Source organism: Ananas comosus, linkage group 18, assembly GCF_001540865.1.
Source record: "Ananas comosus cultivar F153 linkage group 18, ASM154086v1, whole genome shotgun sequence".
NCBI classification, from domain to species: Eukaryota; Viridiplantae; Streptophyta; class Magnoliopsida; order Poales; family Bromeliaceae; genus Ananas; species Ananas comosus.
Genome location: NC_033638.1, coordinates 1,239,393 through 1,259,787, shown reverse-complemented (window position 1 = coordinate 1,259,787; position 20,395 = coordinate 1,239,393). Strand labels below are relative to the sequence as shown.

The following is a 20,395-nucleotide window of genomic DNA, read 5'->3' as shown; positions in this document are numbered from 1 at the left end:
ATATGTCCCTGCTGTTAATTTTCGTTAGAGAAATTTAATTCGTTAACCACAGTTAAAATACTTAACCATGGTTAATTAATAAGGTGAATTTATAATTTTACCCCTTTCTTCTTCCCCTCCCTCTTCCTCTTCCCTCTTCTTCGTCGCCTGCGAACCCGACCTCGACCCTGACCTCGCCGCAGCGGCGAACCCTCTCCTCTTCCTCTTCTTCTTCCCTCTTCCTCTTCCTCTTCCCCTTTTTTCTTCCTCTCCCTCTTCCTCTTCCCTCTTCTTCGTCGCCGGTGAACTCGACCCCGACCTCGCTGCAAACCCCCTCGCCTCCGAGCTCCTCCGGCGTTCGCCGCCTCCTTCTTCTTCTTCTTCTTCGTATTCTCCTCTTCTCCTCCTCCTTCTTCTTTGTCGTCGTCGTCGATGATCCGCCGCCGCCACCATCAGCTCTGGTGGCCCAAAGAGGAAGAGAAGGAGGAAGAGGGAGTATTTTTGGAGGGACATATTTATAAGGGCAAAATTGTCATTTCACAAGCATACTATTAAAAAATTAACAGTTCCCTAATAAATTTTAACTAGAAGGACGTATCTGCATACATGAAGTCTTTTGCATGAACAATTTATGAAAGTTGAGTTTTGTAGGGATATATTTGCTATTCACCATATTTGTAGGGACCTGGATTAAAATTAACCCTAATATATAATAGTATATATATTTAATACAATAAAATAAATTACTACTTATTTAATAAATAATATTTACAAACAAAATATTATATAATTATATATAAAGGGGGGGGGGGAGAGAGAGGTCATGGACCTCTCTCACATAGTCCACGAGGTGGAGCGGACCTCGTGGACCACGCTTTCTTTCCCCACACGGCGTGCCCAACGTTGTGCGTCTTCGTTTTCCACTCAAATCGAGCGAAAAACGAAAACCTCCATTTTCCTCAGAATCTATAAAAGAAAATTTTTGAAGATTTTTTTATGAGCCACCAAACACGGGAATCTCAGTTTTTAACCGAAAAAAATAATTTATGGGTAATTTTACGAGAAACCAAACATGTATTTAGAAATTACGAATGCAATTGACCCTTCTGATTAGCATTTTTGTGCGTAGAGGGTTATCCTGACAACTATCTGCGAGAAGTGGGATGTGTCTAAGCTGATGGAAATTAATGACTCAAAATGTACCTTGCCACATGAGAGTCACGAGATCACCTTTTGTGCAAGAATTTTCTGTACACGAAACTGAAAAGAAAATAGAGATTTTTAGTGGTTTCTGTGATTGCCAACTGGCAAAATCAACAATATCATTTAAAGGGATCCTATAATTGTGGGGCCAAAGTTTTTATTCTCTATCCTAATTTTTGCCTACATAGGGAGTTTTAAGTTAATTAATGATAGCTATGTTTCCTTATCTCAGATGCGGAATAAATGGAGATGTATAGGAATATACTGTTGCTTAAAGATATTTTATACAAGTTTTATTTTGGTTCGGGTTGTGGTTCAAGTTCGGGTTCGGTTTGGATATAGACAATAATTGAACCTAATTCTGTCAGATTGTATTTTTTTATATCCATAACTAAAACCAAGTCATTGCAATAGAACTAGGCTACTATTTGTATACAGCGAGGTAGATTGTCAGCTCTACTATTAGTTCAAAAATTGAAAGAAAATTAAAAAAAATAGAATCTTAACCTAATAACTAAAATATATAAAATATAGGTTTGTTTACATTCGAGTTGGCCTAAAATCCCACTAGTAGAAATTTATAATATATGTATATAGAGTAGAGCTGGAGTGCTATCGGTAACAAACTTGCTTGATCCGTAACTACCAATTTGTTTTCAATGACGGAGCTTCCAACTTGACGATTGGCATTGTTTAGCATGATCTAGACTATTTAAACTATCTGAAAATCAAATTTTATATTTTTTCAATATTGTTCTTTTGTCCATCAAGTGGACACAAAAATGAACAATGAAAAATGAATTTTCTTTAAAAAGTGATGGTAGGAGTCTTGCAATCAAGATCAAGAGTATATATATGTTATTTTAAATAGTTTAAAAAATCTTCTAACCAAAATTCAAGTAATTTAGATATCCTTACACTATTAAATAAGAAAAAACCTAATATCAACTATTAAAATTACAAATATTGAAACCCTTTAGCCATTAGGTAGGGATGCAAACGGCGTAGATCTGGGGGCGGGAGACCCGCCCCGCATCCCACCCCGATTACCAAAATCCCGCCTCGTCTACTGCCCCAAATCCGTGACGGGTTAAAAATATATCCCATAATCCGCCCTGCCTCGTAACCCGTCTCCTGCCGGTGCCCCGAATCTGCGCAGCCAAGTAATATTTTTTATAAAATTATAATATTATTAATTTTTTATAAAATATAAATTAATAATTTTTAATAATATTATATATATATTTAACAACATCAATTATAAAAATCAAAAATATCAATTACAACTCGAAGCAAAATTCAAAAATTTCAAATATATGAGAAATGAGAGCACTAATTTCTTTGTATTTTAAACATTTTTGTAAATAAATTATTCTTTTAGGGATATTTTTTAAAAATATAAATGATTTTCTGGGCAGATTCAGGGCGGATCATGGTGGGGCAGATTCGGGGCGGGTCAAAACTTTTTTCGTTTCCTACCCTGAATCCGTCCCGGATCATAAAAATTGCCCAATTTTCCACTCCGAATCCGTTTATTTTCTCCCATTTATTGCTCCATTCGGAGCAAATCAGGGCGAGAGCTCCACCAACCCGGATCCGTTTGCGTCCCAACCATTAGGTCAATGATGTAGAAAAGACTTGAAATTTAGTTTCTAAATATTTTTGTTGGTATAAATCATATTTAATAGTGCCAATCGTCGATTCGGAGGCTCCATTATCGAAAACAAATCAATAGCAACGAGCCTGCTATCAATAGCATTATAGCCCAACTCTCTGGTCTACTACACTATCAATAGCACTAAGTAATTGGTGCTATTAGATTTTCGGCCCTTGGACGAAGGGTTGTATGATTAGGATAATAGTGGTCCACTAAGATTTATTGGGTGCTTGGTGGAATAGTATGATCTAATGGGCGGGAATAGTCAAAAGAATAGAATTAATGAGGAAAAACTTGGTAGTACCAAGTGCTTTGTACTATTGATAGCATACGTAGCTAGTCTCTCTCTATATATATAGAGATGTGGCTATGGCGCTTTTAAAAGCACCAAGCACCCGGTGCTTGTAAGTTTCTCACTGTTCGACCTATTCCTTTGATCAATTTCATCCTTGGATTATGCTATTCTACAACTACCCACTCAACCTTAGGGGACCACTGTCATCCTAATCGTACATCCCTTCATCAAAGGGCTGAAAATCTAAAAGCACTAATAATTTAGTACTTTTAAAAATATATGAGCTTAATTATACATATATATATATAGAATTGAGCTCCTATGCTTTTAAAAGTATAAAGTCATTGGTGCTTGTAAGTTTGTAATCCTTGGATTAATTGGTGCACGGTTAGGATAATAGTGGTTCCCTAGGGTTGAGTGGGTGGTTGGTTGAATAGTGTAATCTAACGGTAGAAATGATCAAAGAGGTAAATCTAACGGTGGAAAAGTTACAAGCATCAAGTGCTTGGTGCTTTTACAAGCACCATAACTGGACTCTATATATATATATATATATATATATATATATAGCGAGAGAGAGAGAGAGGGGAAGAGAGAGAGTAGAGCTACTATACTATCAGAAGTATAAAATAATTGGTGCTTCCGATTTTTTAGCCCTTAAATCAACCACATTGATCATTTCTAATCATTGGATTAATATTATTAACTAATGGGGACCACTTAACCCTAGGGGGACCACTCAACCCTAAGAGGACCGCTATCATTCCAACCATAGAATTTTTAATCCAAGAGCTAAAAAATCGAAAGCACCAACTACTTTATGCTTCCGATAGCATAGTAGCTCTACGCTATATATATATATATATATATATAGAGAGAGAGAGAGAGAGAGAGAGAGAGAAAGCTAGGCTGGTATACTATCGGGAGTACGGAGGCTTCCGTGCTACCAAGTTGTTTTCAATGATGCGGCTTCTAAATCGACGATCGGCTCTGTTACACTTGATCTACACTATTAAAAGTATTTGAAAATTAAATTCTATAATTTTTCGACATCATTTGGCTAGTGATCAAAAGATCTCAAAATTGACAATTTTAATAGTCGATGTGATGCGTTTGTGAATTTAACGGTGTAAAAGAATCCAAATCTAATAAAATTTTTAAAGAAAATTCTTTTCATTATTTAGAGTAAGATCAGTATCTCTGATCTTAGATTCAAGTCTATTTTCATTATTTTTTATGAGATTTTTATTTTCAGTCATTCATTTTTAAACTACTCGTTTGATAGCTACATGATGTCGAAAAAGTATCAAATTTAATTTTCAAATACTTTTAATAATATAGATCAAGTCTAACGAAACCGATTGTCGATTTGGAAGCCGCAATAATGAAAACAACTTGGTAGCACGGACGCCTCCGTGCTACCGATAGTATACCAGCCTAGCGCTCTCTCTCTCTCTCTCTCTCTCTCTCTCTCTCTCTATATATATATATATATATATATATATATATATATATATATATTTCAAAGTATTATTCAATTTGCCGTATGTAGTTTATAACTCCATTTTACAGCTTCATAGATAGCTTAAAATGTTGTACATTCAAAAATGTTGGAGGCGTGATTTTCTCTGATACTAATTATTATAACTAATATTTGTGCTGATACCGATTATATAATTCAGAACAAAATATAATAAGAAGAAAAGAACCGACCGTCCCTGGAGCAAATGACAAAGGGCTTGGTGGTTGGTACCCGAGACCCAAGTTCGAATCTTAGTTGATTCACATTTCTAGCTAAGTTTATTTCTAAATGAAATAAACAAAGCGGGTAGCGTGCTACCTATCTCTCAAAAAAAAAAAAAAAAAAAAGAAGAAAAGATAGTAGGGAAGGAAGAAGAAAACTAAACTAAAGTTAGGATTATTATTCCAACAAAAGAAATGTTTTTTTTTTTTTTTTTTTTTATTGTATTGACCTGTGGCAAAACCCGATAACTATGCAATACATTTTACAGATCACGGAATATACAGTAAAGTGCATATTATAGAATGATAAAATTTTAGAATTTATGACCTTGTAGTTTGTAAAATGTACCGTTTTGCTGTTACGTTTTAAACCTTTAAACCTTTGAATTAGAGTTTGTAAAGATTACATTAACCCCTTTGGATTGTAGACTTTTATTAGCATTAATTTCTCTTTTTAAAATAAGGCTAAACAATAAAAATTAAGCTCCCCTACATTTTAAGCGCGTCTTATTTAACCCCTCCCTCCATTTAAATTGAGTCAATTACTTTCCTACACTTTGCCTTATTTAAAATACGTACAAAAATTTGGGATAGTTGATGCATTTGGTTGTAAAACTTTATTTAGATGAGTTGATATAACACATTGTTCCATATGTTTAGATCTATCTAGTTCGTAATTCAAAAAACAGATAAAAGAGATCATCTAAACGGGTATGATAAGTTAAACACGTACTAATTAAACGGGTATAGATTCACTACTTAATTATATTCTGTTTTTTAGTTCTGGACATGCTCTTGCTTCCAAAGTATATTGGGATTTAAATATCTTTAATTAAGCAACAGAATATTCCTACGTATCTCCATATATTCCACATCTGATGTAGGAAACTTAATTAGCTATCATTAATTAACTCAAAACTCCCTACGTAAGCAAAAATTAGGATAGAGAAAAAAGCTTTGGCCCCACAATTAATTAAAGAACTCCTTTAATGATATAGTTGATTAATCATTGAAATTCATTACCTTTTTTTTTGGTACCGTTTAACCGGTGTCTCTTAATAAAGTTATTAGATTTGTCTAAAATAATAATTTTGTGAACACTGATGCATAAATTGGCGAGAAAAAAATAATAGTTTAGTCATATTTATGAGAAAAGAAAATAGTATAAGATAGAAAATTAAAAAATAAATCTAAAATACAGTAGAGAAGATTAATAAAATATAATAATACAATAGTGTCGTCGAAAAAAAAAAAGAAAAAAGCATACTATAACAAATGAAAATAACGCTAGATCGTACAACATAATAGAATGTAATTAAGCCTTTTCTAATATATCACTTCTTGATCTTTCACAATTAAAGTTAACCTTTCTTTCACAAAATGACTATTTTATCTTGGGATGAATGCATCATTTATTATATTTTAATATTTTTATTCTAACTTTCCTATTATTCTATGTAAACTGTACTAGGTTATAAATCCTGAAAAAGTTTTAGAAATTTTTTTTTTTAATAAGAAGTAAAAAATTTAATGCCCAGCTGGATTTCGATCTACGGAAATAAATTAATTTGCATATTTTTGAGCTTTTGAATGATATATTAATAATTAAAAACTTTGCAGGATAAATCTACAAGTTTAAAACTTTGCAAAAATACAACAAAAAAAGCTAGTCCCTATAAAGCTTCAAGATCAAGGATTACAAAGTGACTTGGACAAGAAATCATTTTCTATGAAATTAAGCTTACCACTCACATAATGTGACTTGGAATAAAGTTGACACGTATTAGCCTAAAATACATTTCAATAAATTGTCATTTTGGATAAGTTTGGGCTAGAATTGATTTCCACGCAATTGGTATCTTAAAAAGAAAGGTTAATTTCATACAGCTCTCTATAAACATGATGAATAGCAAATATATTCCTGCAAAATTCAACTTTCATAAGTTACCCCTTCAAAAGCCCTAATATATTCAAATATGTCCCTCTGGTTTGGATCTGTTAGAGAACTGTTGATTTTTAATAGTAGAGTTGTGAAATGACTATTTTGCCCTTGCCCTCTTCATCTTCCTCTTCCTCTTCATGTTGTGGTAGCGGACGGCGACCTTGCGGAACTTATCGGGGTTGCGGCCAACGAGGATAAGAAAGATGTAACGTATCGTATCCCCGTTGAGTTGTGCAGATCTTCCGTCAAAACGATCGAAGCCCGGAGTTGGACGAGTTGGAACGGTCCGCAATGGGTTCTAAGAGTGTTGGAGCCATTGCATAGGGTGTATGGACCCATGAGAGCAAAGCTATGAAATTTCAACTAAATGCTGAAAATCGAGCTCTAGGGGTCCGGACCCCATAGGCGAAAACTGCCCAGTTTGGGCTGCTGTGAATTATGAAGTTGGGAGGGGGCTAAGTGCAAATGTGTTTGTGTGGGTGTGTATAAGTGAGAGGGTTAGGGTTTCCTTCTCATTAACTTCAACCCAACACCAAAGAGACTTCCCTCTCTCTCTCTAAAAACCCTTCTCTCTCTCTATCCTTCTTTCTCTAGAGCTTGCGCAAGAGGAGCTTTTGGAGGGGCTTTGGTGGAGAAGAAGATCAAGTGGAGGGTGGTACTTGCTATTGTGCAAGGGGCTTGGAGAAAGCTTAAACCTAAAGGTTGGTTTTCTTGATTCCAAGCTAGGTTTTGGTTGTAATTCTTCTAGTATGAGCTTCTAGGAGTTATTATCGGTAGTTGGTACTTTAATGCCCATTAATGGTGGATATTATAGGTTTTGGTGAAACCTAGGGTTATATATTAGGGTTTTGTAAATCGGGGGATCTAAGTTGGAATTGACCTCTTGTAACCCTAATTGGTAGGTATTCTGACGCGTTGGTGAACTCGGCTCGGCGATTCGATGAGTGTACGCAGAGAAATCGAAAAAAAAGCCTGTTTTGGCTTCGTTTTGCCGTAACGAGCGGCGTTGGTGTCTAAAAATCACGAAACTTGAACCATAGCATCTCGGCATTCCTACAAGGTGGGGAGTGCTATCCGAAATCTCTGAGTTTCCTTCTATATCTATGTTGCCTTTACTTGAGCATATATGTATAGTAGAATCATGCATCATAGGGCTATGTGATATGTAATTGTGGTTGGGGATCATTTGTATGCTTCTAGGCTAGAGAACATATGAATTGAAATGGACCATGTGTATTGGAACCCTATGAATGTGTGATATGGACTATGAGTAGTAAACAAAGATGACATTGACATTAGCGGCAAGAGTGGCCAAGTGTGTTACATTGAGCAAGGTAAAAACCTATTGTGGCTTTGTGGCATCGAGGCAAAAGTGGCCTTGGGAATTACGGTATAGTGGTATCGAGGCAAGAGTGGCCTTGGGCTTCGTAGCATTGTGGTATTGTGGCTTATAGCGGGTTTGGCTATGCATTCTCAAAATTGAGGACGGGACTATACTCACATTGGGTCTTGGCTTTAGGGCGGTAGCTCCCCCTCAAGTGATGTGTTCGAGAATTGTCACCACGGGGAGAGCGGTCCCCGAAGACGGTCCCTCGAGTGGTAGTGCTTGGAGCCTCCCCGAATCGACAGGAATTTTGGTGGTGAGTTGGGGATAAACTATGTGAACCCTAGGATGATTGGGTAAAAGCCAAGCGAATGTAAAGCATGCATGCATTTATCATACTTATAATCATATATCTGTTGACCCAGTTTTCTTGAAAGCATGGTATTAGCATTAGTGTGGTTTACTATCTCTATTTCATTGATATACTTATACCTGAATAGACCTAGTGGGCAAATCGGCGGGGTCGGCGGCTGAACCCACTGGGAACTTCTTTTAGTTCCCACACCACTAACACTGCAGATCCGAGCGCGAGCGGGGCGGCGGAGGATCGGGGCAAGAGTTTAGCGCCGTAGCTAGCGGCCACCAAAGTTTAGTCATTCTCTATGTACAGTTTCAACTTTGTATGTTGAACCTCGAAGTAGTAAGTGTTGTAATCCATATATTTGGGGGTTGGATGACTATATGATGTATACTCATGTATGAAAGAAAAGAATGAATATAATAGTTTTAGTTCTATTGTATTTGGTTTAAATGTAATCAAATGTTATGTGTGTGGTTGTATGTTATAGCTTAGAGCTTTCACTACTTGTTGTTGCTTGCCCTCGAGTAAGCCGTGTATAATTGCAATCTCCTGTTTGATTTGCTTTGATTATACATATGTTGGTAGAGCCTTGGACGGACAGGGGAGGTGTTATCCGTTCGGCGTCTGTTGACGGACCCGAACCGACCAAATTGGCAGTCGTGGGGCGTGGCGTCGGAGGCGTCGGAGGCGCCAAGGTAAAGGTGCGACCGATGCCGTCGGAGGCGCCGATGACGGCGGCCCACACGGGCACCACGACGGCGACGACAATTGGATCATCGTCGACGACAAAGAAGAAGAAGGAAGAGGAGAAAAGGAGGAGGAAAATGAGGATACGAAGAAGAAGAGGAAGAAAAAGCAAGAGAGGAAGAGGAAGAGGAAGAGGAAGAAGAAGCAAAGGAAGAAGAAAAGGAAGGGGAAGAGGAAGAAGGGTAAAAATGTCATTTTACCTTATTAACTAACCATGGTTAAGTATTTTAACTGTGGTTAACTAAATTTCTCTAACGGATATTAACAGTAGGGACATATCTGAATACATTAGGACTTTTGCAGGGATAACTTATGAAAGTTGAACTTTGCAGGAATATATCTGCTATTCACTATATTTGCAGGGATCTGTATGAAATTAACCCTAAAAAGAAATACAAGATCCCAATTTCTATTATGGAGTATGTTCTCAAGTCATTTTTTTAATATTTATCAGATCAACCTTTTAAATAACATAATATAAAGTCTTAGTCACCGACCGTTCCTAGCACAGGTGGCGAAGGGCTTGATGGTTGTTACCCGAGATCCCAAGTTCGAATCCTAGTTGATTCACATTTCTAGTTAAGTTTATTTTTAAAAAAATAAACGAAGCGGGTAGCATGCTACCTTTCTCTTAAAATAAAATAAAGTCTTAGTCAATTTCACATGCATGACTTTCGGTGTTTGTTTAGTTCACGGTATTTTTTAAGATGCCTGCAAGTAAGACGTCGGACGTCGCAGGAATTATAAATTTTTTGGAATCTTAAAACCCTTAAAATGTGGGATTTAAAACACACTTCCTCTCTTGATAATTTTTCTTTCTGAAAAAATTGATTTAAAAGACTAAAATAGCCTTGTGCAAATTTTAAATCTATCCAAAAAAATTAAATTTAGCATAAGAAATAAATAACGTTATGAATCCTCTAAATTTAGACATATTTAAAGAGCTTTATTTTCAAATAGTTATACATTTTATATAATATTTTGTATAAAATAATATATAATATTAGTCTCTATAGAAAAATGGTATTATGATAATTTTATTGGTATAGTTGGGTAAACCAAACGCAGAAATAATATATTCCTATGTACTCTAAAATATGTATTAAATAAAAATATTTCAATAAGACAGAAGTTTTATTCTAAAAGTAGATTTTTCAAAAAATTAATTTCAAATAAAAAACTTAAATTTCATAAACCAAACAGAGCCAGGTGTCCAAATATACTATTTACTATCATATCTAATATACTATTTACTATCATATCTGCATTTTGGTCAATTTGTATAAAAAAATTTACTAATTTTGAGCTTTCGCAAAAATAAGCCGCATTTTTGGATTTTTCAAATACGAGCTGAATTTTCGGAAAACTGTCTAAAATATCTTTATTCCCTTTCTCTATCCTTTTTTTTGCTCTCGTTCTTTTTTTTCTCTCTCCGAAGAGGGCAGCGAGGGCGGCACGCCTCGACTGTCCCGAGCGCCCGCGCCCTTGCCCGCGCACCCTCCCTCCATCTTCCTCACCTTCGACCCCACTGAGGCCGCACCGCGACCCTCTTTTTTCTCTCTCTGACCCTCCTCCACCACTTCCCCGGTTCTTTAAAGTAGTAAAGAAGGTAGCGTCGCGTCCTCTTCCTATCTTTTTTTCTTTCGTTCTTTTTTTATTCTCATCGACCCACTCCATCGCCTCCGCGACCCTCCACGACGGTAACAAGAACAGCATTACGTTCTCTTCCTCCGCCTTCCCCAGCACAGGCACCAACTTCAGCGCCGAAGAAAGAGGACTCAAAGCAAGTGCGGATTAATTAGAGCGAAGCTAAGGAAAAAAAATATAGAAAATAAAAAAAATAAAAAGAAAGAATAAAATAAAAAAATACTTTTTCTACATGAAAAATAAAAAATCAAAAAAAAAAGAAGAAACTGATGAAGATTGGCATGTCGTAGTTGGAACAGATATTTTATATACAAGACCTTTTAGAGGAAGATTGGCATGTCGTAGTTGGAACAAAACCTAGAGACTTATTTGATATGTCTGCAAAAGAGGAAGAGTGTGGAGATAATATGGAGATATACTACCCAAATGGTTTAGAGAGTAATTTAAATACACCTAGCTCCACTAGTAATGAAACTGACAATGGCAATTGGACGAGGATAGATATACCTGGAACAACTATTAATACGCCTTTAGATATTACTCATCCAAAAGATGTTGTACAAAGTGAGGACTCAGAGACCGAAGGATTTGGTGATGATGATCATCGGTGTGATTGATTTTCATTTGTAAGGTTGATTCATTGCTTTGTCTTCAATCTCTTATAAATTGATTTCAATTTCAATAATTCTTACTTTGTCTTCAATCTTTTATATATATATTTTGCTTGTTTGCTTTAGTCTTTACTACTTCTGTGGGTTGCTTATTTCTTTATGTTTTCAGTCTTTAATACTTCTCTTAATTAGTATATAAGAATTTTACTAATTCTAAAAGACTTGGCATTTATTTTTTATTAACTGCTTTACCGGAGGCATAGCAAATTGACTATGGCACGTACAAAATTTCAGCGCGGACGCTCTATAATTGATCCTTCAATTGCAACAGAAATCTTTCGGGATCCTATTCAGAAAAATATACCATCAAATAATCACTCACTAAGACAATCTGAAAGTCACCTTTAGGAGAATTTTTTTGATTTGGGTATTGATAATGACAACCTGTTTAGGTCTGATGATGACCAACCTAAAGAAAATATAGGTATTCATTCATCAAACCTTGGAAATATAGTTTAGAACTTTTTTTGATCTGAATATTTATTTTTTAGCTAGCTCTTATATGATTAATTTTTGGAAACAGATTCTTCTAAAAAGTCAAGGAATGGGAGAGGTCCTACTCGCATGCATAAAATATGGGCTAGGCATGATGGTAATCTGTTGGCATTAACTTTTAATGAATTTGATCAGCCTATTGGTGATGAAACTGCACAATTCACGAATTTTTTAGGCACTGTTGCTAAAAGTGGAAAAGATGCACTATTGACATATAAAGATTGGAGGCACATACCTCTGGACAATAAAAAGATTATGTGAAATATTGTTAAAGTATCAATTTATTAGTTAGTTTGTTTCTATGTTTTAATATCTAGAATATTGTTAAGGTATCAATTTATTAATTAGTTTGTCTCTATGTTTTAATATTTGAACATTCATAAGTAAACAAATTTGTGAATTTCTTACAGTTAAAGTATAATCTTGGAGATGATAATTGGCCATGGATTATGAAAGCTCTTGGAAAAAAATAGAAGGACTTCAAATCTGATCTTAAGAAAAAACATTACGATGCTCACAATATTTATAAAGATCGTCTTGCTGATCGTCATTTAAGAGTTCTTCCGGAGCAGTGGAGACAATTGATTGAATATTGGGATAGTGAAGAAGGACGGGTATTTTAATAATTTTTTCATTCTCTTTTGATTTCACTCCTGATTTTTTCTACTGTAGCTATATAGATGTTTCTTTTAACCAAGTTGATGTCGTATATAGACGCGCAGTTTAAGAAACAAAAGTAATCGCTCTAAGCAAATTACTACTCACACTGCTGGCTCAAAAAGTTTTGCTCGTATTCGTGAAGAAAAAGTAAATCACTAAATTCACTTATCATTCTAAATTGATATATATGTTATTACATGAATTCACTGATTTATAACCTTTTTTTTATCATAAACAGTGAAAGAAACAAGGAGTAGTGCCAACTAGGGCCGAACTATTTAAGATTACTCATGTTCACAAAAATGGGGATCCGATGAATGTAGAATGTGCCAACAAAATTGTAAGCATATATACTAATTTTGTTTTCTAATTTTTATTAGTAAAATTTTAACTTTATTGTCTAGATATTAATATGTTTTAGTTCATTCATTTATATTTAACTTCTGTTAAGATAGTGTGGTTGGTGATGTCCTGCACCTTTTACTTGTAAAATAAAAGAGCACAATAATTGATATATTGTACAAATTAAGGAAGATGAATGGGAATCATAGAAAAGCTGGAGCATGCTTAAGTGATGTTGTGATATATATGCATGAGTCTGCTCACAACTATATATTTCTATATATTCATGATATCGTGATATACATGACTTCTTATAGAGAGATATTGATGTAAGGACTAAGAAGCAACCAGCTCTTGCCAAAACGGGTGCCAAAGAAGTAAATGATTTATTTTCGGAGATATTTGGAAAAGAAAAACATGGTCACGTGCGTGGTCTCGGTTTGGGCCCTGCTCCTACTCATATTTGGACCGACGCACCTTCACCTGCAGCATGTATAAGAATGGCAACTGAGGCTAGAAAGAAAGCAGAGAAGGAAACAAAAAAAATGAAAGAAAAAATGATAGTTATGGAGACTCAATTGGCTGAAATGAAAACAATGATGACAGCTATTTTGCAAAATAAGTCTACTGATGTTCATCAATCTAATTATACACCTACTAATCCATTGGACGGCCGACTGGTAAACTTTAGTAATTAAGTATTTCTAAAAGAATTTATCAAATAATCACTTGTTTAAATATTAGTATTAATTATATCATGTTATTCCTTATGTCCAATTATAAAAGAAATGATATAATTAATACTAATATTTCAACAAGTGATTATTTAATAAATTCTTTTAGAAATACTTAATTACTAAAGTTTACCTGTCGGCCGTCCAATGGATTAGTAGGTGTATAAATAGTTTGATGAACATCAGTAGACTTATTTTGCAAAATAGCTGTCATCATTGCTTTCATTTCAGACAATTGAGTCTCCATAACTATCATTTTTTCCTTCATTTCTTTTGTTTCCTCCTCTGCTTTCTTTCTAGCCTCAGTTGTCATTCTTATACATGCTGCAGGTGAAGGTGCATCGGTCCAAATATGAGGAGCAGGGCCCAAACCGAGACCACGCACGTGATCATGTTTTTCTTTTCCAAATACTTCTGAGAAAAATTCATTTACTTCTTTGGCACCCTTTTTGGCAAGAAGGGGTTGCTTCTTAGTCCTTACATCAATCTCTCTCTATAAAAAGTCATGTATATCACGATATCATGAATATATAAAAATATATAGTTATGAGCAAACTCATGCATATATCACAATATCACTTAAGCATGCTCTAGCTTTTCTATGATTCCCATTCATCTTCCTTAATTTGTACAATATATCAATTATTGTGCTCTTTTATTTTACAAGTAAAAGGTGCAGGACACCACCAACCACACTATCTTAACAGAAGTTAAATATAAATGAATGAACTAAAACATATCAATATCTAGACAATAGAGTTAAAAATTTTTACTAATAAAAATTAGAAAACAAAATTAGTATATATGCTTACAATTTTGTTAGCACATTCTACATTCATCGAATCCCCATTTTTGTGAACATGAGTAATCTTAAATAGTTCAACCCTAGTTGGCACTACTTCTTGTTCCTTTCGCTGCTCATGATAAAAAAAAGGTTATAAATCAGTGAATTCATATAATAGCATATATATCAATTTAGAATGATAGGTGAATTTAGTGCTTTACCTTTTCTTCACGAATACGAGCAAAACTTTTTGAGCCAGCAGTGTGAGTAGTAATTTGCTTAGAGCGATTACTTTTGTTTCTTAAACTGTGCATCTATATACGACATCAACTTGGTTAAAAGAAACATCTATATAGCTACACTAGAAAAAATGAGGAATGAAATCAAAAGAGAATGAAAAAATTATTAAAGTACCTGTCCTTCTTCACTATCCCAATATTCAATCAATTGTCTCCACTGCTCCGGAAGAACTCTCAAATCACGATCAGCAAGACGATCTTCATAAGTATTGTGAGCATCGTAATGTTTTTTCTTAAGATCAGATTTGAAGTCCTTCCATTTTTTTCCAAGAGCTTTCATAATCCATGGCCAATTATCATCTTCAAGATTATACTTTAACTGTAAGAAATTCACAAATTTGTTTACTTATGAATGTTCAAATATTAAAACATAGAGACAAACTAATTAATAAATTGATACCTTAACAATATTCCAGATATTAAAACATAGAAACAAACTAACTAATAAATTGATACCTTTTAACAATATTCCACATAATCTTTTTATTATCTAGAGGCATGTGCCTCCAATCTTTATATGTCAATGGTGCATCTTTTCCACTTTTAGCAACCGTGCCTTAAAAATTCGTGAATTGTGCAGCTTCATCACCAATAGGCTGATCAAATTCATTAAAAGTTAGTGCCAACTGATCACCATCACGCCTAGCCCATATCTTATGCATGCGAGTAGGACCTCTCCCATTCCTTGACTTTTTAGAAGAATCTGTTCCCAAAAAATTAATCATGTAAGAGCTAGCTAAAAAATAAATATTTAGTACTGATCAAAAAAAGTTCTAAACTATATTTCCAAGGTTTGATGAATGAATACCTATATTCTCTTTAGGTTGGTCATCATCAGACCTAAACAGGTTGTCATTATCAATACCCAAATCAAAAAAATTCTCCTGAAGGTGACTTCCATATTGCCTTAGTGAGTGATTACTTGATGGTATATTTTTCTGAATAGGATCACGAAAGGTATCTGTTGCAATTGAAGGACCAATTATAGAGCGTCCATGCTGAAATTTTGTACGTGCCATAGCCAATTTGCTATGCCTCCTGTAAAGCGGTTAATAAAAAATAAATGCCAAGTCTTTTAGAATTAGTAAAATTCTTATATACTAATTAAGAGAATTATTAAAAACTGAAAACATAAAGAAATAAGCACCCACAGAAGTATTAAAGACTAAAGCAAACAAGCAAAATATATATATATAAGAGATTGAAGACAAAGTAAGAATCATTGAAATTGAAATCAATTTATAAGAGATTGAAGACAAAGCAATGAATCAACCTTATAAATGAAAATCAATCACACCGATGATCATCATCACCAAATCCTTCAGGCTCTGAGTCCTCACTTTGTACAACATCTTTTGGATGAGTAATATCTAAAGGCGTATTAATAGTTGTTCTAGGTATATCTATCCTCGTCCAATTGCCATTGTCAGTTTCATTACTAGTGGAGCTACCTGTATTTAAATTACTCTCTAAACCATTTGGGTAGTATATCTCCATATCATCTTCACACTCTTCCTCTTTTGCAGACATATCAAACAAGTCTCTAGGTTTTGTTCCAACTACGACATGCCAATCTTCCTCTAAAGGGTCTTGTATATAAAATACATGTTCAACTTGTGATGCTAGTACAAAAGGTTCATTTGTTATATTCTCATTACTATATAATAATCGATTGAAGTTAACGAGTGTAAATCCAAATTTGTCCTTCTTAATTCCTCTGCCTTCAGAACGCACATCTACCCAATCACATTTAAACAACACAACCTTTGCCTTTTCATTATAGTATAGTTCAATGATCTCTTTAAGAACTCCATAGTATGCAACATCTCCTTTGATAGGATTTTGATCCTTTGCACTAGAAAAACTTGAGGTGCTTGCAACAACAACAACGCCACTATTTTGGGTTCTTCGTCTCTCCACAACATCTTTTGTATGAAATCTAAATCCATTAACAATATATCCTTTATATCTCCGTACTGTCATTAGAGGGCCTAATGCCAACCATCGAATTCCCTCTGGTAAATCCATTAACCACAAGGACAATACATACATGCCCAAAAAGATTCTAGGTTGTAAGTCGCTTGAGATCAGCTTGTTTTTGGCTCTGCCCAAGCTCGCTCATTTTATTAGTGACCCAAGCTCGAGACATGGTTTCTTGAGCATGACTAGTGGGATCAGAGGAGCTAGCTCTAATCGGGTGTAACTAGCTGGAGTTTAGCATGAAAAGGCTTAATTTTGGATAAGCATGGAAAAATATACAGTTACGTTACAACAGGAAGGTGAATTAATATCAGCCTGGGTTAACATTTTGCGTCCTCTTAGAATAAGTCAGCTAGTTCAAAATCCTCCCTGCAGCAGGTGAATGCAAAATGTTTGTCCACATGATATCATGTGACAACAGCGCATATGTGCGGATGCGAGAGAGAGAGAGAGAGAGAGAGAGAGAGAGAGACAGACAGACAGAGAGACAGAGAGGTCACCCAATATTAAAGAACATAGGATCTGTCATTGCCAACAGTACAAGGCAGCAAAAGACAATAACTTGAAGCCAACATATAAACCAAGTGCAATGAAACAGAAAATCATGTATAGCATAATGAATGAAAACACCATTTAAAAGTCAAAAAGTAAAACAATACAAAAGATATTTGCAACCTCTGTGCACCTGTATTACCATGTGAAATTATAGTCATGGCATGAATTTCAAATAAACTATCACACATTTTAGCACTTTAACAAATCAGAACTACTGCTGAAAAGGAAACATCCCGGACTTGATAGACTTCGGTTTCTCTAAGCTACCAACTAACTAAAATTTGATCATTTTAGTTTACCATGATCCAAGAAATAAAAAGAAAAGGAATTGAAACTGACTTAAGATATCCAAAGTATCACATGCCATTAAGAAATTTAACAATTAATCATGCAGAGAGGGACTAGCATATACCAAAAAATAAAAAAATTAATGGAGACAACACAAAAAAGGCATATACCAAAAAAAAAAAAAAAAAAAAAGAAATCAACCCACAGGAATTGAAGCACACAGCGTAATAAGATACATTAGAGAAAATAAACAAATAAAAAGAGAAAGAGCAAGCATGGACTCACCAATAATGGCGTTGGTTTAAAAATTGCCCGCAGGTTCACCTCGCGTTCTTCCAGATGGTTACACAGTTGACATCGGACGAATGCGCCACGAACTCCTTAAAATCAACCTCTAGTTAAGGTTTTGTTAACAAAATAAAATTAAATGGCAGTGAAATCCAACACATGCATTTCGGGTCTAGAATTGATATGTCGATAAATAAAAATCCTGAAGTTTTTCTTGCTAAGTTCCATTAATTTTCATCAAAATAATACAAAAATTGAATCCAAACCCATTAAAAAATATATATATAAAACAATCAAATCTAAACAAACTAGAACCTGCAAAGGGTTCCTAGCACGCCGCAATGGAAGCAGCGCTCGCCGCCGACATCGAGGAGGGAAGTATTCCAGCGAGCGGCGGCGAAGGCGGAGCGGCGGGCGACGGAGTCGAAGAGGGAGTGAAAACGACCAAATGCAAGGAAAGGTATTTCTTGAAATAATCGCCGATTATTTGACGCGAGTGGAGGAGTGGAGGACGGAGGCGCGGGCTAGGATGGTAGTGTGCTGGTTGGAGTGGAGGAGGCTGGGTTTGATTCTTTGAAGCAGAGACGAAGGGATTTTTTGAAGATGGGATGAGACTTAGGGCACCACGCAAGGGTTTTCCGATCGAAGAGGTTTTTTTTTTTTTTTGGAAAAACTTCGAAAAAAAAACCGTGGTTTCACACTTTTTTTATTTTAGTACCCTATGATTTAAGGTTTATCAAATTAGTATCATGTGATTTCTCATTTTATCACTTTAGTACTATGTGGTTTAAAGTGTATTAAGTTAGTACCCTATGGTTTTGCACTTTATCACTTTAGTACCCTATGGTTTCACACTTTATCACTTTAGTACCCTGTGATTTAAACAACCACAGGGTACTAACTTGATACAAAATTAAAACCACAGGGTAAAACCACAGGATACTAACTTGATACACTTTAAACCACAGGGTACTAAAGTGATAAAGTGAGAAACCACGGGGTACTAACTTGATTCATTTTAAATCATAGGATACTAAAGTAAAAAAAATTGAAACCACAAGGAGGTTTTTGAAGTTTTTTCTTTTTTTTTTCCTTGCACACGAAGCCAAAAAGTCCCGCCTAGCTATTTGCTGGCGATTTTTTTTTGGTAGAATTTTGATGTGACCTCACAGTTTCTTAAAAAATTAAAAATAGATTAATAATTAATTAATTAATTAAAGGCATTTATTTAACAGTGCCATTAATAACTAATTATTACTGGCATTTTTCATAAGAGCCGCTAAAAAAGTGCCACCAAATATGATTTATGGTGTAGTGGTACCAATCACCAAAGGGGCCTTTTGCCACTTGCTCTAGGGACGGTCAGTTCTCTCTTTTGAAATTAAGATGCAAAATACGATGCCTCCGATGACTAAATTGCTGCTACTCACGGGGTTAGCTTTTTCGCCTCAAAAATCCCCGCGCGGCGCTTAAGTGTCGCACACCCGAGCCAGCGTTCTCGAGTCCCTTACGCGGACAAGTCTCCCCGACTTAACAGCGGAATACCAATCCAAGCATTTTGCCAAGCTTGCTCCCCCGTGAGACTTACAACCCGACCCTGCGCCTGTAATCGAACCCCTCGTCGGACTCCTCGAGTTCCCAACGAGCAACCCCAATACCGAGGTTGGCCACCAAGCTAGGTGCATCCCGTCTTGCCAACCGATCTCTCCTCGAGAGTGCCTCATAACCGAATGCCTTGTTGCCTCTGTCACTAGCCCCAAGGACATTACAAGTTCTCCCCAACTTGTCCCATATGAGTATAGCCAAGCGTCTCGCCTCCCACGCGTTTCGCTCCCGCGACTCAATCCGCACGCCTCCAGCGTCGAGGTCCGGGCTTCGCGACATCGCATGCCACGAAGGGCACTCATAACCATAAGTTCCTCATCATCGTGTCTCATGCGCCTTACAACGCCCATGGCCATACCGCATACGCGGCCTGCTCGCTCAGTCCAACGGCTTACCTCCGAAAAGTCATCCAAGTGTGCGCCACAAGCTCGCTCATCCCCAACATCAGCACCTCAGCATGACACCCCACACGTCCATGCTTCGCACCTCCGTGCTTCGCATTCGACCCGTGCGGCCCTCGTGTCCCATCGCTCCTGACCAGGGAACCAACAAGTCCACACTATGCTTCTCGACCGTCTCAACGACCCTCGCTTAGCCACGGCGCTCCGCGCCCTTAACTCCCATAGGTTCGCCTCATAAGGCCCCATACAAACAAACCGACCTTGCTCCGCATCGCTAGCCACTAGCCCCTTCTTGGCTCGACCATGCCTGGCCGCTTACACCGTTGGTCCAGTCTCTCAAGGTTCACTATACGGATACCGATACCGCTTGCCTCCTTGGGTTCCGCCCCTCGAGT

At 36.1% G+C, this 20,395-nt stretch overlaps 1 long non-coding RNA gene across 4 annotated transcripts; it reads right to left on the bottom strand.

Annotated features, from left to right (window-relative positions):
* Positions 10,418-18,636, bottom strand: LOC109724224. Of its 4 annotated transcripts, none has more exons than XR_002219866.1 (5): positions 18,310-18,636; positions 17,992-18,086; positions 15,692-15,921; positions 11,216-15,586; positions 10,418-11,060 (listed from the first exon to the last, which is right to left on the bottom strand). It is a non-coding gene; the product is annotated as an uncharacterized LOC109724224 (long non-coding RNA). The 4 variants fall into 4 exon arrangements; XR_002219864.1 differs by having other exon boundaries at positions 10,418-15,202; positions 15,340-15,586; XR_002219865.1 differs by having other exon boundaries at positions 10,418-15,586; positions 17,992-18,100.